The sequence below is a fragment of the Scatophagus argus genome, chromosome 5, assembly GCF_020382885.2.
Source record: "Scatophagus argus isolate fScaArg1 chromosome 5, fScaArg1.pri, whole genome shotgun sequence".
NCBI classification, from domain to species: domain Eukaryota; kingdom Metazoa; phylum Chordata; class Actinopteri; family Scatophagidae; genus Scatophagus; species Scatophagus argus.
Window position 1 is genome coordinate 17101391 of NC_058497.1, and position 14311 is coordinate 17115701.

The 14311-nt window shown below is 42.7% G+C and overlaps 1 protein-coding gene and 1 pseudogene across 10 annotated transcripts in view; both read left to right on the forward strand.

The window, feature by feature from the left end:
* Positions 1 to 1651: 1651 nt before the first annotated feature.
* Positions 1652 to 1797, forward strand: LOC124059991 (annotated as a pseudogene).
* A 2412-nt stretch (positions 1798 to 4209) lies between these two features.
* The window catches only part of LOC124059364 (muscleblind-like protein 1), a 65242-nt gene continuing 55140 nt past the window's right edge, over positions 4210 to 14311 (forward strand). For 5 of the 10 annotated variants that reach the window (XM_046389292.1, XM_046389296.1, XM_046389298.1 and 2 more), the window contains exon 1: positions 4211 to 4361. The gene's annotated coding sequence lies outside the window, so the exon portion shown is untranslated. Of the gene's footprint in view, positions 4362 to 6451; positions 6538 to 10220; positions 10376 to 14311 lie in introns of those variants that run through there. The other 5 variants (XM_046389297.1, XM_046389299.1, XM_046389294.1 and 2 more) reach the window with 4 other exon arrangements.

Here is a 14311-nt window from a genome sequence, read left to right on the forward strand (position 1 = left end):
TGACGCTGGTAGGAAGTCTGAAAAATATGGTTGCATTTAGAATAAAATTGACTGTAAAGCAGGGTTTGTTTTAGGGCATGACTACCCTGTTCTCTTATTCTCAGGTAGATGGTGGCGGCCACAGCGCCAGACTCAAGGCTTCAGTACTGTAGTCCACCATGATGGAAGACATCATGGTGACTCCGTCCACTTTTTATTGATGCAACTAAAACCATGTTCAAATGTAATTGGTCAGAACTGCTCTGCCTACTAAGAGACTACAAATGGACTCTTGAAGGTATGTACAGATATTTCTTAATATAGATTCATTACTTGTTGAGCAGTATGTTCTGCCTCTTGCCAAACTCTTGAGAGTTGTTTCTTGCTGATCACATGACTTACAGAATATGCATTTTTCATTTCATTCATGTTGTGGAAATCTCTCCGGCTCAGACACCAAACATTTTTAATTTAAAGATGACAACAGATTACAAGATCCTGTTTGTTCAGGTCTGTCTTTAAAAGGTTATGGCAGTCTTTTGCTTGCTGCAGATAGCAAGACAGAATTACATATTTTTTAAAATATTTTTCAATTCACCATGAGCAAAGAGGTGATGTAACGTCGTTCAGGGGAAAGCATGGCGCATTACTGGTGTTATTCTACAAAGGCCTGCTGCGATGATGCTAAGGGGACTGTCGATAATCTACATGTGAAGGAATATTAAAAAGAATCCAACACTGTCATGCTTGCCCATTCTGTTTGGTGTGAGTCTCTCTGTCAGTGGGAACAGACTGCTTATAACAGAGACAGACATGGACACCCCTCACCCATCCTCTCGCTGTCTCTCTGATAGAGATGAGGAGAAGATGTGTTTAAAAATAAATGGGTAAATATTATTTTGCTGTCAGATGCATCATTTGAAAAGCCTGTTCAAACTTCCCCCAGCAACTCTCAACTAAAGCCTTCGGTACTGTAGTTCTTCTGTTTACAGATTAAATGTCGGATCCCAGGTTTGGGATGCGTTGCTGTTTAAATGCTCATTGTAAAATATTTGTAATGTGCTCCTGTGCTCCAAATAACAAATGGAGCTTTTGGAAATATTTGTCCACAAGCCAAACAAGAAATATGCATTGCCTCAACTGAACTCTGACTTTTTAGAATAGGTATCTGCATGTGTCTACTCTATCTACTGCAACAGGACGTCCCCTCTGTTTTGACTTTCCATTAACATTTTCTAATTGTATCTGTTATTGCAGAGGATGGCTCAGATATGCCAACTGCTACTTGCTCCTACAGTCCACATCCTCTAATAGTTGAAAAAGGATCCAAAACAAAGAAAATAAAGACTGTAAACACATTTTCTAAAGAAGTGTTCAGTTTAAGCTATAAAACTTTTGTGTGGGCCTCCTTCATGGTTGTTAATGTAGTAGGTTTGTTATTGTTTTTTTCTGTGATAAGCATGCGGTAGTTTAGATGGAGTGTTAAAATTTGTTGACCTTTGACCTCAAGCTGCTCTGACCCTTGAAAGTGCAGGCAGATGCTGAAGGCTACTAGCTGTGCTGTGAATGAAGAAGCAGGATAAAGTATTAAAGAGCAGTTCTGGAATTACATATATGGTCATATTGAGACCAAACAAACAAAATAAGTTTAATGGTGGGTAATGCACGCTGCATACTTACCTGGCAGGGGAGATACCATGATCAAGAAGGTGGTTCACCCAGGGCGAGGCTCAGCCATTGCACTCCGGTTGTGCTGAGGTACCCTTGAGCAAGGTACCTAACCCCCACTGCTCCCCGGGCGCTGCATGCGGTCGCCCACTGCCCCGGGTTTGCTGTGTGTGTGTGCAGAGAACAAATTTCGTTGGAGTGAGTTCCCTCCAATGACAAAATATGTCACTTTAAAACTTCTAAAATCTAGAAGACTAAAGACTAAAATCTTAATGCCTTTGTACTGATAGCCTGGTTCATATGGTAGCATAGTGGTTATTTGAAAATCACACCTGATAGTCAGAAATTGTGATATGCTAAAAGATTTACAAAAAGCTAAGAACAAATGCCAAGAATTTGCACCGTGAGTTAGTTAGCTAGTTGCAAGTTAGTTCTTTAGTTTTTCTGCTATAGTGTGAATATGGCTTAAGGTTTTTATTCTTGTAAAATACAGTATGTAGAACTACTACTTATATACATTGTCAGATACAGGCAGAATTCCTACAGTAAAGGCGTTATATAAAAGAAATAAACTCAAGTGATCTAAACTCTGAGGGTACTAACACAAGCAGTTCAACAGCCATCATCATGCATACACCTAATCAATGGTCATTGCGCTTAAGGGGAGCTGCAGTGTTGTTAATGAATAGGTTCAATGAGCAGTGAGCTCTGTGTGTGTGTGCGCGCGCGATTGGTTAGTCTTAATGTCTCAAATGAATAGATGTGGCACACGAAGCCTGTGGACACCTGCTGTTGCCATTAGTCCCAGAGAGCGGGCTAATCACCCCAGCTTTCAAATCTGAGCTGGTTATTCAGCGTCCCTCAAGTTCGAGGACTCTTCATTACACGGAGCACAAGTGTTCAGTAATAATGCCGCCTTATCCAGATTCGTGCTTCTTGGAGAGGCAATGATACGTTCTACGGAGACCTATAGAATAAAGTAGAGCAGCGAGTACGAATTGGCAACCTTCAAGGGCAAACAGACACGTGTGTCTCGTGCATTCACACTTGCTACCATCTGTTGCCTCCCACCTTGTCTATACCTTGCTCTGCTCCCTTTCCCCTCCTTTGCCAAGCTCGCTGATTAAATTATCCTTGCAAGAATTTCAACAATCGATGCTCAGTGAATCCCACTTCCTACCTGTTCCCATGGCTACTGGAAAGACAGAACCCTGGGAGATGTAGTGAGTGTTTTTTTCTTAACTGGTCTGACTACTTTGGTTCTTTCCAGCTTCAGAGGCATGCTGGCATCACTCATCTTGACGTAAATATCAACGTGTCATGTACACGGTTTAGCGAAAGGGAATGTTCTGTTAGGGTGGGGCTGGGAGCAGAATGGGGCGGTGCAAGCTTGAGGAACAGACGGGGAAAGATGACTGTTAGATGTTGAAAGATTGAGCGTCAGGGGTCACCAGTTGCACTGCAAGACTCAGCTGTGGGCTGGTGATTTACAGGACCTGAAGGACAGCCACCCACTCTGTCACCATGGGAGAGGCTGGAGATGAGGTGTCGTCTCCTTCGCTCTCCTTTACAGCGCTTATCCCTCTGCTGTCCATCCCTCTCTCTGTCTCTCTGCTCTTTTGCTGCCTCCCTCTCTTGACCAGCCACTGAGCTCCTATTCCTGTTTTTGTTAAATCAACCCACTAAATAACAGCTAAAACCAACCTCCAGGAAGGTGAATAATGACGAGAACTGAAATATTTACACCAGTGGGAATGACCATTCTTTTATGCGTGTATATCTGCTCGCATGCACATGACCCATTCATTTCACTGGTTAGTCCGGCTGTACTTCCCTTGTTGGTAATGTGACTGAGATGTGTGTTATCAAAAGGCTGCAGGCCTCAGTGCACTGGCAGGAGCAATGGAGAAAAGGAAAGAAACCACGAACACGAACTATAGCCTGCTTCCAGGAATCACCACATCAACCCACACACACACACACACACACACACACTCTCAAACACCCACACAAACACACTCAGACACATGCGCAGACATGCATATGCATACACACACACACACAGACACTCTCTATCTGTGCGTGTCTCTATTCCCTCTTACTACACACCACCCTCTCTTTATCTCAGAAGGCAGAAGCAACAGTTAGCAATCACATGACCACAAGAGTCTTTCCTCCTAGCTCAGTTCTTAGCTGGTTAGTCCAGGCTCAAAATGAACGTTAAACAAAGGAAGCAGAGGCAAGTAGAATGAGTGTAGTTTGTGAAACATTCTTTTCCCCCACACTCTATTTCATTATTTACAGAGAATACACTGACGGAGAGCCAGAAGAGCTACAGGACTGAGAATGAGAGGGAGTTGGGGGGCAGGAGATGATGTTGCCAGGGCAACCAGAGCCGCGGCGGTTGTCATCATGAGGCTTCTTCTGCATTTTATGTGTGTGTGTGTGTGTGTGTGTGTGTGGACATAGCGCGTGTGAGTTCACCCTCCTCTCTCCAGACAGGAGGCGAGGACATCCCCCTCTAACACTGTGCCAGCAGAGAGAGGAATAGAGAGAGAGAGAGAGAGAGAGAGACTCTGAAACCCCATAATGCACTGCACGCTGCAGGGCTGAAGTCGTGCAGATTCATCAGTTCCTGTTCGGCGCGATTGTGTGTGAGCGCACACACACTCATACACCCAGACCGAGTGCAAGAGAAACCGACAACCAGGCAGGTAAGACAGCTTTTCTCTGACCGTGTGGACGGCTACCAGACTGACAAGATGATGTGTTTATCTGTCTGTCGCTGCCTCTTGAGAGCAGCTGAGGGGAGAGATGCTCCGTAGAGACAACAGGGTGTCATCAATATTTGACATGTTATGATTCCGACAACTTCCCTGCCTGTTGCTAGTGTTTGCTGCCGCTGTATGTTTTTCTTACTTGGAAAGATCTGAGTTTGGGAATTTTTCGAAAGATGATATATCTTGGAGTGAGCTGAAATAGCTCATACGCTTCTGTTAGTTTTGGTCTGCCAGTGTTTTCTTTTTCTTTTCTTTTCTTTTTTTTTTTTTCTTTACCAGCTGCTTCCACCTTGCAGATTCTGTTTAACTGTAGCTGATTTGAATATGCTGGAAATGTTTTGCAAGTGAGATGCTGGTCAAACCAGTGTAACTTTTAGGAATGGAGTGCACACAGTATCCACTTTGTCTTTAGACTGGAGACTGTTGGTAGACTGTTTACCTTTTTTGTACATTGGCTACAGTGCAGCATGTGCATGCGTTATAGAGTAGTTGTTGATTCATCTTTGCTAGTAATGTAGAAAGTTTAGTCTTAAAGATTTAATTGCTAAACATCCAGTTAATGTTGCATGATTTTGTCTGACATGCTTCATATGACACATTAGTAAGATAAATTGTGTTATTTAAAATGCAAGTCTAATGTGCCAAGTCAAAAACAACTCATGACTCAGTGATGCATAATTAAGTCGCAGTTTCATGATGACAATCATTAATGAGGCAAGTTTCCAAAGCTCTTTGGAATGAAAATTAAATGTACATATACAGAATATTGGTCCCATGATACTACGAATACTTAATTAAATTAAGCCTGTTTTTGTAATGACACTAACTCACGCTGACTGGCGGGTAAAACTGTGGCTTCTCCATTATGGGTCATTTTGTGGTTTAACGGCCACTGAGGCTTGTGATCGTATCTGTTGCGCCAGAGACACAGACAGCCTGGAGAGGACGATTGCAGCAGCTTAGGGCAGGGACGCTTAAACTTTAGGAGGACTTCTGTCCTCCACCCTGGGACCCCATTGTGAAATCATGTTTCAGTGCCATCATGACAGATTGCCAAAATGAGTGCAGAGAAAGAGCTTTTAAATTAAACTTTTTAAGTTCAACAGTTATTCCAAGAGGATATAATTTAAATTTCGGGTGCATGTAGAGAGAAGGTTATGCTGTCTCAAAATTCAGCTTCCAAATAAAACACATCTTAAGGTGATTATGTTCATATTTATAGCACACAAGTCCCGCAGGAGAGTGTTTGGCTTATCCTGCACCTTTTGGCATGGTTTATTATGTGGATGTGGCAAGATGGTAGAACAGTGTAACGTACAATGCAAAGAGCCTTTGCAGCTTGGGAAATAAAATGCAAAAAAGCTATAATGCAGATCAGCAAAAAAAAAAAAAAAAGAATATTCAGTTTATCTCTGACAGGGCACCACTTCTACTTCACCTGCAGTAATCCACCCGTCAAACCTCAAAATGGAGAAGCTCCTCGTTTTCATTATGGTTCCTTTCATTAGGAGTCGCCCACCTTCGCTGTCGCCGTTGTCGCCTGACAGAATTATCCACTTACGTGACGGTAGCATCTATATCTCTGCCTCCACTCTGTAATAATTCAGCGTTGGTGTTCAGAAGACTCGAAACTGCCTGATACACACATGAGTCTGTTTGTATGTTGTAGTCCCCTGGGTATGTAAGGTGTTCCTGAGAGTGTGTGTTTTAGATGAAGTGGAAAGACACTGTAAGCAAGAAAGTTTAGTGTTGAGTTGAACAATAACCGAGGTCTCATTGCAGCTGTTTTTGTGGAAAGTTTTGGTGTTAAAAGGTTTTTGAACAATTCTTATGCATATATATACAAATACTGGTCTGTTATACTATTGACATTTTCCTCTGAGGTCGCATCTCGGGGCCCCAAAATACTTTCAGCTGTTCAGACTAAGAAGGAAGATGCAGGAGTTCTGCAAGGTCATGCAGTTTTAACAGACTGAAATAGCTACTGTTGTTTGAAGATCATCTGTTTAATGATTTGACCTTAGATACTCAACAATAGAGCAGAGGTCTGTTCTGAATGCTGAAAACCTCTCAGACTCACCCTGGGCTGCCCTGCTGGATTTTCCATTCGGTAAGATCCTTAAGGTTCTTCAGCAGATATTCTTTTGCTCTCTGTCCAGCTCTAGCTCTGCATAGCAACATGGATCAAACATGATATATGGATCAAGCCCCCCCCCGTCCAACTTCAACTCCACCGCTCTTTGTTCTTTTTCTCTTTTTTTTTTTTCCTCTCACTCCTGTCTTTAATGATCTGGAACACAAGGGACACATGTTTCATGGATCCATGGCCTTAGTTTTGATGAGCAGAATGAGCGAAGATGTGAGGGACGCTGGCTTGTGTTAGAAAGCAGCACCTCAAAAGTCCTTTTCATTCTCTCCTGCATACACGGACATCAGCAGAACGTTGAGCAGGAACCTTAGTGTGCATTAAATTATCTGCAATTGCAGCAATTATCTGCAAGTCCAAAACCTTTCACTGTGCCTTGTCTCTCCATCTCAGGGTGTCTCCCTTTAGATTGGAAGCCTGTGGAGGGAAAGTACATATGCTCGTGCACTGTACTCACATATGATTCTGAAGTACTTGTTATTGCGTTTCGTTGTACTCTGCACTTCTACTTTACCGTGTCTCGAGGGGAACAAGTGCTTTGCACAGTTAGAGTTTCAACCCTTACAATGGGCACTGAAACTATAAGAGACTGTTATCAGTAAATTAAAACTGTATATAATCGTTTCTAAATCAGCTCAGTTTTGAGCAGCTGCAGCACTGCAATGCAACTTGCATGTTAATTTACAAAAATACACAAATCCAGACTCATAACTCAGTGTCCTTGAGTTTTGAGAAAGCCGCTTATAAATAAAATATATCATTATTATTATTATTAAAAATAAAATATAAAATAATAAACTGGAACGCTGGACACTTTTCACTTCAAGGTGCACTAAACAATATTTTTATATCAACAGTAGGTCAGATGGTTTTGTCTAATGTAAAAAATGTCTCTTGCAGGGACAAGCCCACAGAGAAGTATCACCTGACTGCAGTTCCCCCTCTATGTGTTTTAGCAACTTTTAGTTCCTTGTTTTCTGCCTGGCAACTTTAAGGTTTTGGTTCACTTCTACCACTTACATCAGTGTAATTTTCACATGCATGTGGCAGCTCGTCTTGTTAAAAAGCTGTAAAAATGAACTGTACACTCACCATCCAACACCAAATGTCAGACAGACAAAGTTAGCAACTGGTCATTGGTCTCAGTACAGTCTTTAGCAGCAAAAGAACAAGATATTTTACTCAGGAGACAAAACTGGACTTCGGTTTGGTGAGTCGCCAGAGTGAACAGTAATGTTGATCCACTGTATGTGTAAACAACTTTATAATTTGATAGTACACAATATGGACAAAATCACCATTACACCAACAGAGACTTCAATGACGTTCTAAATACATAGACATTTATATGGAGTTGGTCCCCCCTTTGCAGCTATAACAGCTTCCACCCTTCTGGGAAGGCTTTCCACAAGATTTTGGAGGTGTTCCATGGGGTTGAGGTCAGGGCTCTGTGCGGGCCAGTCAAGTTCTTCCACACCAAACTCATCTAGCTGTGTCTTTGAGGACTTTGCTTTATGCACTGGGGCACAGTCATGCTGGAATAGAAAAGGGACTTCCCTAAACTGTTGCCACAAAGTTGGAAGCATAGCATTGCTCAAAATGTCTTGGAATGCTGAAGCATTAAGATTTCCCTTCACTGGAAGTTAAGAGGTCGAGCCCCACCCCATAAATAGATGTGTCTAGATACTTTTGTCTATAAAGTGTAGTTGTAATGGAGTATTTTTATACTGTGGGACTGGATCTTCTGCTGCTACATTTCACAGTGGTAAAAGATGTCCTGTAATGTAAGTTTGAAATCAGATGATCTACTGATGTGTCCAGCCAGTCTATAACTGACATTTGTGTTATGACTGAGGCAAATAAAAATAAATATTTCCTTACAGAGCATCACTCAGACCAAACTTTCTCCAGGGAAAAGGTGACATTGTGTCTTGTGGATCACAACAGAACATGTACACACTTGGAGACACTGCATCCCATTCCCAAGTAGTTGGAAAACACCCTCACAGCCTTTTTTGGGCACAAGTCATTGACTCGCCAATACTAAAATTAAAATTCCATATCACCGGCATCTGTAGTTCGTTGCTTTGACTCTATGAACGAATTGATAAATATTTAAAGAAGCTGGAGCTAAACATTAACACTTAGAGCAGCACAGATCCATCATAGGTGCTTTTTAGGGCAGACTGCAGGCTTCTGTTCAATCAACACCTTTCCCTTACAGTCTTACATACACACACATGCATGCACGCACACACACACACACACACACACACACACACACACACACAAGCCAATACAGTGATACATTCCAAACACCCTGATATATTGCAGCCACAAGTCAGTGATGTGGCTCTGAGTCACTTGGTAACACCCACCTGACACATACACACACACCTCCGCAAACACACCCCCTAAAACACACACACACACACACACAAACAACCAGACACTCACATAGACACACAAGCACCTGACGTAGTGTTTGATGGAGTTAGACACCATGGCAACAGAGCTGTGACTCTTGCTGTCCTGTGAGTGGACTGGAGCTGTGGAGGAGGGAGGAGAAAGCTACCAGCTAGCACTGCTACTCAAGTGCAGCTATTATTATTCCCAATCTCTCTGTCTCTCTGTTCTCTCCCCTTTCGTTTTTTTCTTTGTCTTTCACCACCACTGCTATTCACAGGCTGCGTTTCTTTCTTTCTTTTTTTTCATTTTTGTGCAACATAAAGGCTCTAAGTTAAAAAAGAACTCGAGGAGGCAGAGGAGAGGTCATCAGGTATTTTTAAAGTCATCGATTGTGCAAAACCTGACACATCATCACGGGGAATTGCTCAGATTCTCTCGGGCGCAACTAGACAGCCCCTCGGCTGGCGTTTTATTTGTTGACATATTGTTTTTCATCTCGCTTTCCTTCCACTCTCACTTGCTGCATCACCCTGTTTCACTCGCACAACAAGCTGATTTAACTCCTCTTCTCTTTTCTACCTTCATTTAACCCTTTTTTAAATTCTTGCACTCTCTTTCTCTGTTTCTGTCAGTCATGTTTTATTAAGGTAGCAGCACATATAAGGGGAGCATTGAAGGTAGAGAAGGGAGAACGGGGTGCGTGCAGGTGGACGGGTCTCACAAACAGCATCTGAATGAGATTTACTGCCTGCAGATACAGATTGTAGACAGACTGCAAGAAAGGGGGAACACGAAAGAGGGAATGGCATGATTTGGACCGGTGCAGGTGAACTGCAATAGCATATTCATGTTCTGATTGTCAGCTTTTGTTAACACACACGCATGCAGACATGCACATGCTCTCTCTCACGCAGCATGAAAACCGGGAACGTGGCTGTTGACAGAAGTTTGTCTGAGTTAAGTTCCCCTGCGTCGTTCTCCTCTCCTCCCTCTTTCACATTCGATCCAAGCGCGAGCTGTGAAAGGTGAACTTGCAGCCTGCTGTGGATAAATTATGTGTGACATGTTTAGCTGTGCTGCCTTATATGGAGCCTGGTGTATCTGAATACAGTAGTCCTCTGCCAAGAGGGAAGGAGGGAGAGACAGAGAGACTGAGAGAGAGAGAGAGAGAGAGAGAGGAAGAGAGGGAGTGAAGGACAAGGAGGAAAGGAGGAAGAAAAGGAGGAGGAGGAGGAAGGAAAAGAGGCAGGGGAGGGAGGAAAGCGAAGGAAAAAGGAGAGAGGAGGGGCAGTGACGGAAGGAGTGAAAGAGAGGAGTGCCGTGAAGCAAGCATGAGGTTTTCACTTTCCATTCTCCCCTCAGCAGCAGTCAGATGAGTCCTTGCAGAGCTACAGTAAGTCTTTGCTGTTTACTTTGTGTGTGTGTGTGTGTGTGAGGTGTGTGTGAGGTGTGTGTTCATTTGCGTTTGTTTGCAAAAGACTAAGTTGTCCGTGCTTATATTTTCTTCTTTGTTCTGCCATTTTCGCTTTCGGATTTGTTTTTTTTTCTTTTATTCACCATCTGGATATTGTGTGTGATGTGTGTTAGAGTTGACTTACGTCTGTTTGCAAGCGCGCATGTGCGTATATGTGTGTGTGTGTGTGTGTGTACATATGCAGATGGCCAGCATGCTTCACTGATAATGTGTAGTAGTTTGAGGTGGGACAGCGTTTTTAACGTGGAAAAGAGCTGAGCAGACAAAAGAATTGGTAACGTTAGTGTTTAATGTTCCGCAGAGTAGCATGCACACACATGCACACACATGCACACACACACAGACAGACACACACTGACACACATTCCTGTTTCTGGCAGACTATACTCTCTCTGTCTCTCTGTTTCTCCTTTTCTGGTCTAAAGTTAAACATGCACTCACGCTTATGGATGAATGAATGAAGTCACACACACATGCACACGTACACAAACACACACTCACTCATTCACTCGGAAACACACACACATGAACAGCCCTGCACTCCTCCTGTATAATGACTGGACTACTGGTGTTTACACTAAGGCTGCCCTCAGGAAATGATTTACACTCGCGCGTTGCCCAGGTCGTCTGTACCAGCCTGATGCACAAATGCATTAACACACAGAGCACACTCAAAGTTATCACTCAAATTGGCATGTTGTAAAGAAAAAAAAAATGAACGCAGTTTGGATCCGAACCATAAGGACAAGTGGTAAATGAGTTGTAACATGTTCAAGTTGATGGATTTCAGACACTTTCAATCTATTCTAGTAAATAAGCCTTAATGCAAAAACAAACAAAAGTGCTATAAAATCCTGCTTATTGTCAATATTTAAATTGAGTCATGTGTTGTGCCCTGTTTATTCTGTTATTTTCCCCACGATGATACAAATCCATCATCCAATTACAGTGAAATTCACTCAGATTCAGAATTTTTTTTTGGGGGGGGGGGGGGGGGAATACAACATTAGTTATAAACACATCTTTATTAATTAATCTGTTTACTTTCTCAATGGATACACACATTTTACTAAAGAATATTAAGTCATTACAAGCCTGCACTTTGCTGTATTGTGATCAGAGCTGATGATGCCAGTTTTCCATACCACATGCAGGAAGTTATGATAAAATGCTTCACCTGCTTTGATGCTGGAGGCTCAACCAAACTGTAATGAAGGTCTGCAGTTTCATCTACCGAACTTCATTTTCTCTTACTATTTCCACCAACGAAGAAGAAAAAAATTACATGCTTAAAGCATAATTTAAAAAAAAAAGAAATACTTGAGTTGGCACAGTTGCTACGTCATGACTTGCCTTTCTGTGGCTACGTACTTTGCAAAAAGAAAAAGAAAGCCTTGCAGTGGTTTGTGGGTGAACGACTTTAAAAGGACCTTAAGTTGTAAACTTACATTGTAAAATGTCATGGCAAAAGCTCTGAGAACTGAAAGCAGTGAAATTAAAGCAGGAATTTAAAATTGGGAATATGATAACAACAATCTGTTGGTGGTCCAGCTACTATTATGAATAGCAGATTAAATATTATTTACATTTTCATTCATCTGTGTGGAAAAATGACTCCCCATAGTTTGAAATCTCATGTGTGATTTTATTATTTACCAAACTGATTCTGCTCTAGACACTGTGTCTGTCTGTATTTTCCTTGTTGTACATACCCACTTCTCACACTCTAATCCCCACACCTCTGTCTCTCTTTCACAATATCACCCCCCCGCCACCACTCTCTGTCTGTCTCTCTTTGCAGCTGTCTGTCTATTTATCTGTCTTTCCACTTTTTCTTTTGCACGGCTCACTTTGTGTCTTTCTCCTACGGCGTCTGACTCCCATTGGGTTGAAAAAAAAAAAAGCTCCTCCGCAGATCAGAGCAGGCAGATCTACAAGGTCATTAGAGTATAGAACAGCGAGAACGCAGAAGCACTCAGAGACATACAGAATTTCACAGTACACACGACTCTCACTCAACAACCCCGTGCGAGAGAAGAAAGAGACTGACAGAGAAAGAGCGAGAGGGAGGGTATGCATGGTTACCTGCATTTGACTGCGTTGATTAAAAAAAGAAAAAGACACAAGACATCAGGTATTTCTGTGATTTTGTCCTCTTTTTTTCTCTTCCTCCCCCACCTTCTCATTTCATCCCTCAACTAATCTGTCCTTTAGCAGTGATGTCATCTCCCCGCTGTCCTCAGCAGGCACAGGGCAGACTGTCGAATGTAGATGAGCAGTGTGTGCAAGAGAAAATGTGTGTGTGCGTGTGCATAATGACACGAGCACCCTGATGCCCGAATTAACATTATTCACTTATCAAGAAAAATGGAAAAACAGGGCGGATGCTCTGATCAAGGTGACACCAGAGGGACGTGAGTGGAGATGACTTCAAGTCACAAGCTTCAGAAACTGAACACGGAGCATCTAACTGGCAGATAGACAGTCAGTCACTCAGGCGAACGGTTGGGGGGAGTCCTGCGAGGCCATTTGGCAAGTGGCAAAATCACAGTGAGTCAGTCAATGGTGTATGATTGCTGTTTTCCCTGCAGTCTGCAAAGCTGTCACTGGACTAATGCACACTAGTGGAAGATGTAATCTATAGTAAATACAGTTGGCTCCACAGAGGAGCCCTCTGTGATTTCCACAGATTAAGGTGTCAAACTGAATCACTGGTCATAGACAGCTGAAGAGTACAGATTATCCTGCGTTTGGCCAAATGACAAGTCAGGGATTCGGCAGTTTTGATTTGGAAAACTGAATCGTAGTTATCTTCTTTTGGGGAGCATCCTCTCCTTTGGCATTTCCTGATCTGGTTTTTTTTAAAAAAAAGAGAGACCAGACTGCAGAATGTGAAAAATTCACAGAAGGGAGAATCATTAGCGTTAATCATCTTCATCAATTGAGCTCCCTAATCTTTACAACAATTCTGCTATTAAGCTTTTCAGCTCCTAATCAGCGATCATCTTCCTGTTACCTAACCGTCTCCTGTCAGGGATTTTCCACTGTCATGAATTATTCTTATCTTGCTGTACTGCTTGTATCCCTCTCCGTCTGAATCCCCTCTCTCACTCCTGCTCCCATCTCATTACACGCTGAATATCTCCACTCTGTCTTCCTCGGGCCATGCCACCTGTACGTCACCTCTGTCTACCCGTGTCCATCTGTATGTCTTCCTCGTTTTGTTTTTACCATCCTCTTATTCACTTGCCTTCCTGCATGTGGTAGTGAAAAAAAAAAAATGAAAGCCTGTGTGTGTGTTAGCCTTTTTTTTAATGTCTCATAAAGGCCCCTGTGCTTGAAGTGCCACAAACAGAGGTGGTAAATTTACACAGGGGAGCTTTTTCAAAGTTGGCAGGCTACTTTTTCACTGGCATCTGTCTGCCTCCCCTCCACCTATTACGTCTATATCTCTCAAACGTCTCCTTTCTATCACTCACTGTCTGTTTCTTGCCCGGTCCGTCTGTCTTATTTGTCTTCCTGTCTCTGTGACTTTTCCTCTCATTCTCGCCGTTTTCCAATCTTTCTTCATCTACTCTCCCACCCACACTCACTCACACACACACACACACACACACACACACACACACATATTCTCATACCCGCACCTCCTCCATTGCTATTCCTGAGAGGAGCAGACTGGTCTGGCAGTGGGTTGGTTTATGTCCATGAACTCAATGACACCCTTGCTACCGCTGCATCACACCACCCTGGCACCACCAAAGTCAGGTAGCCAACGCTGCAGTGAACATTAAAGAAACAAAGAACAAAATGTATGTGTACATTTACGCGTGACTGCCCCCTTACCTAACACGC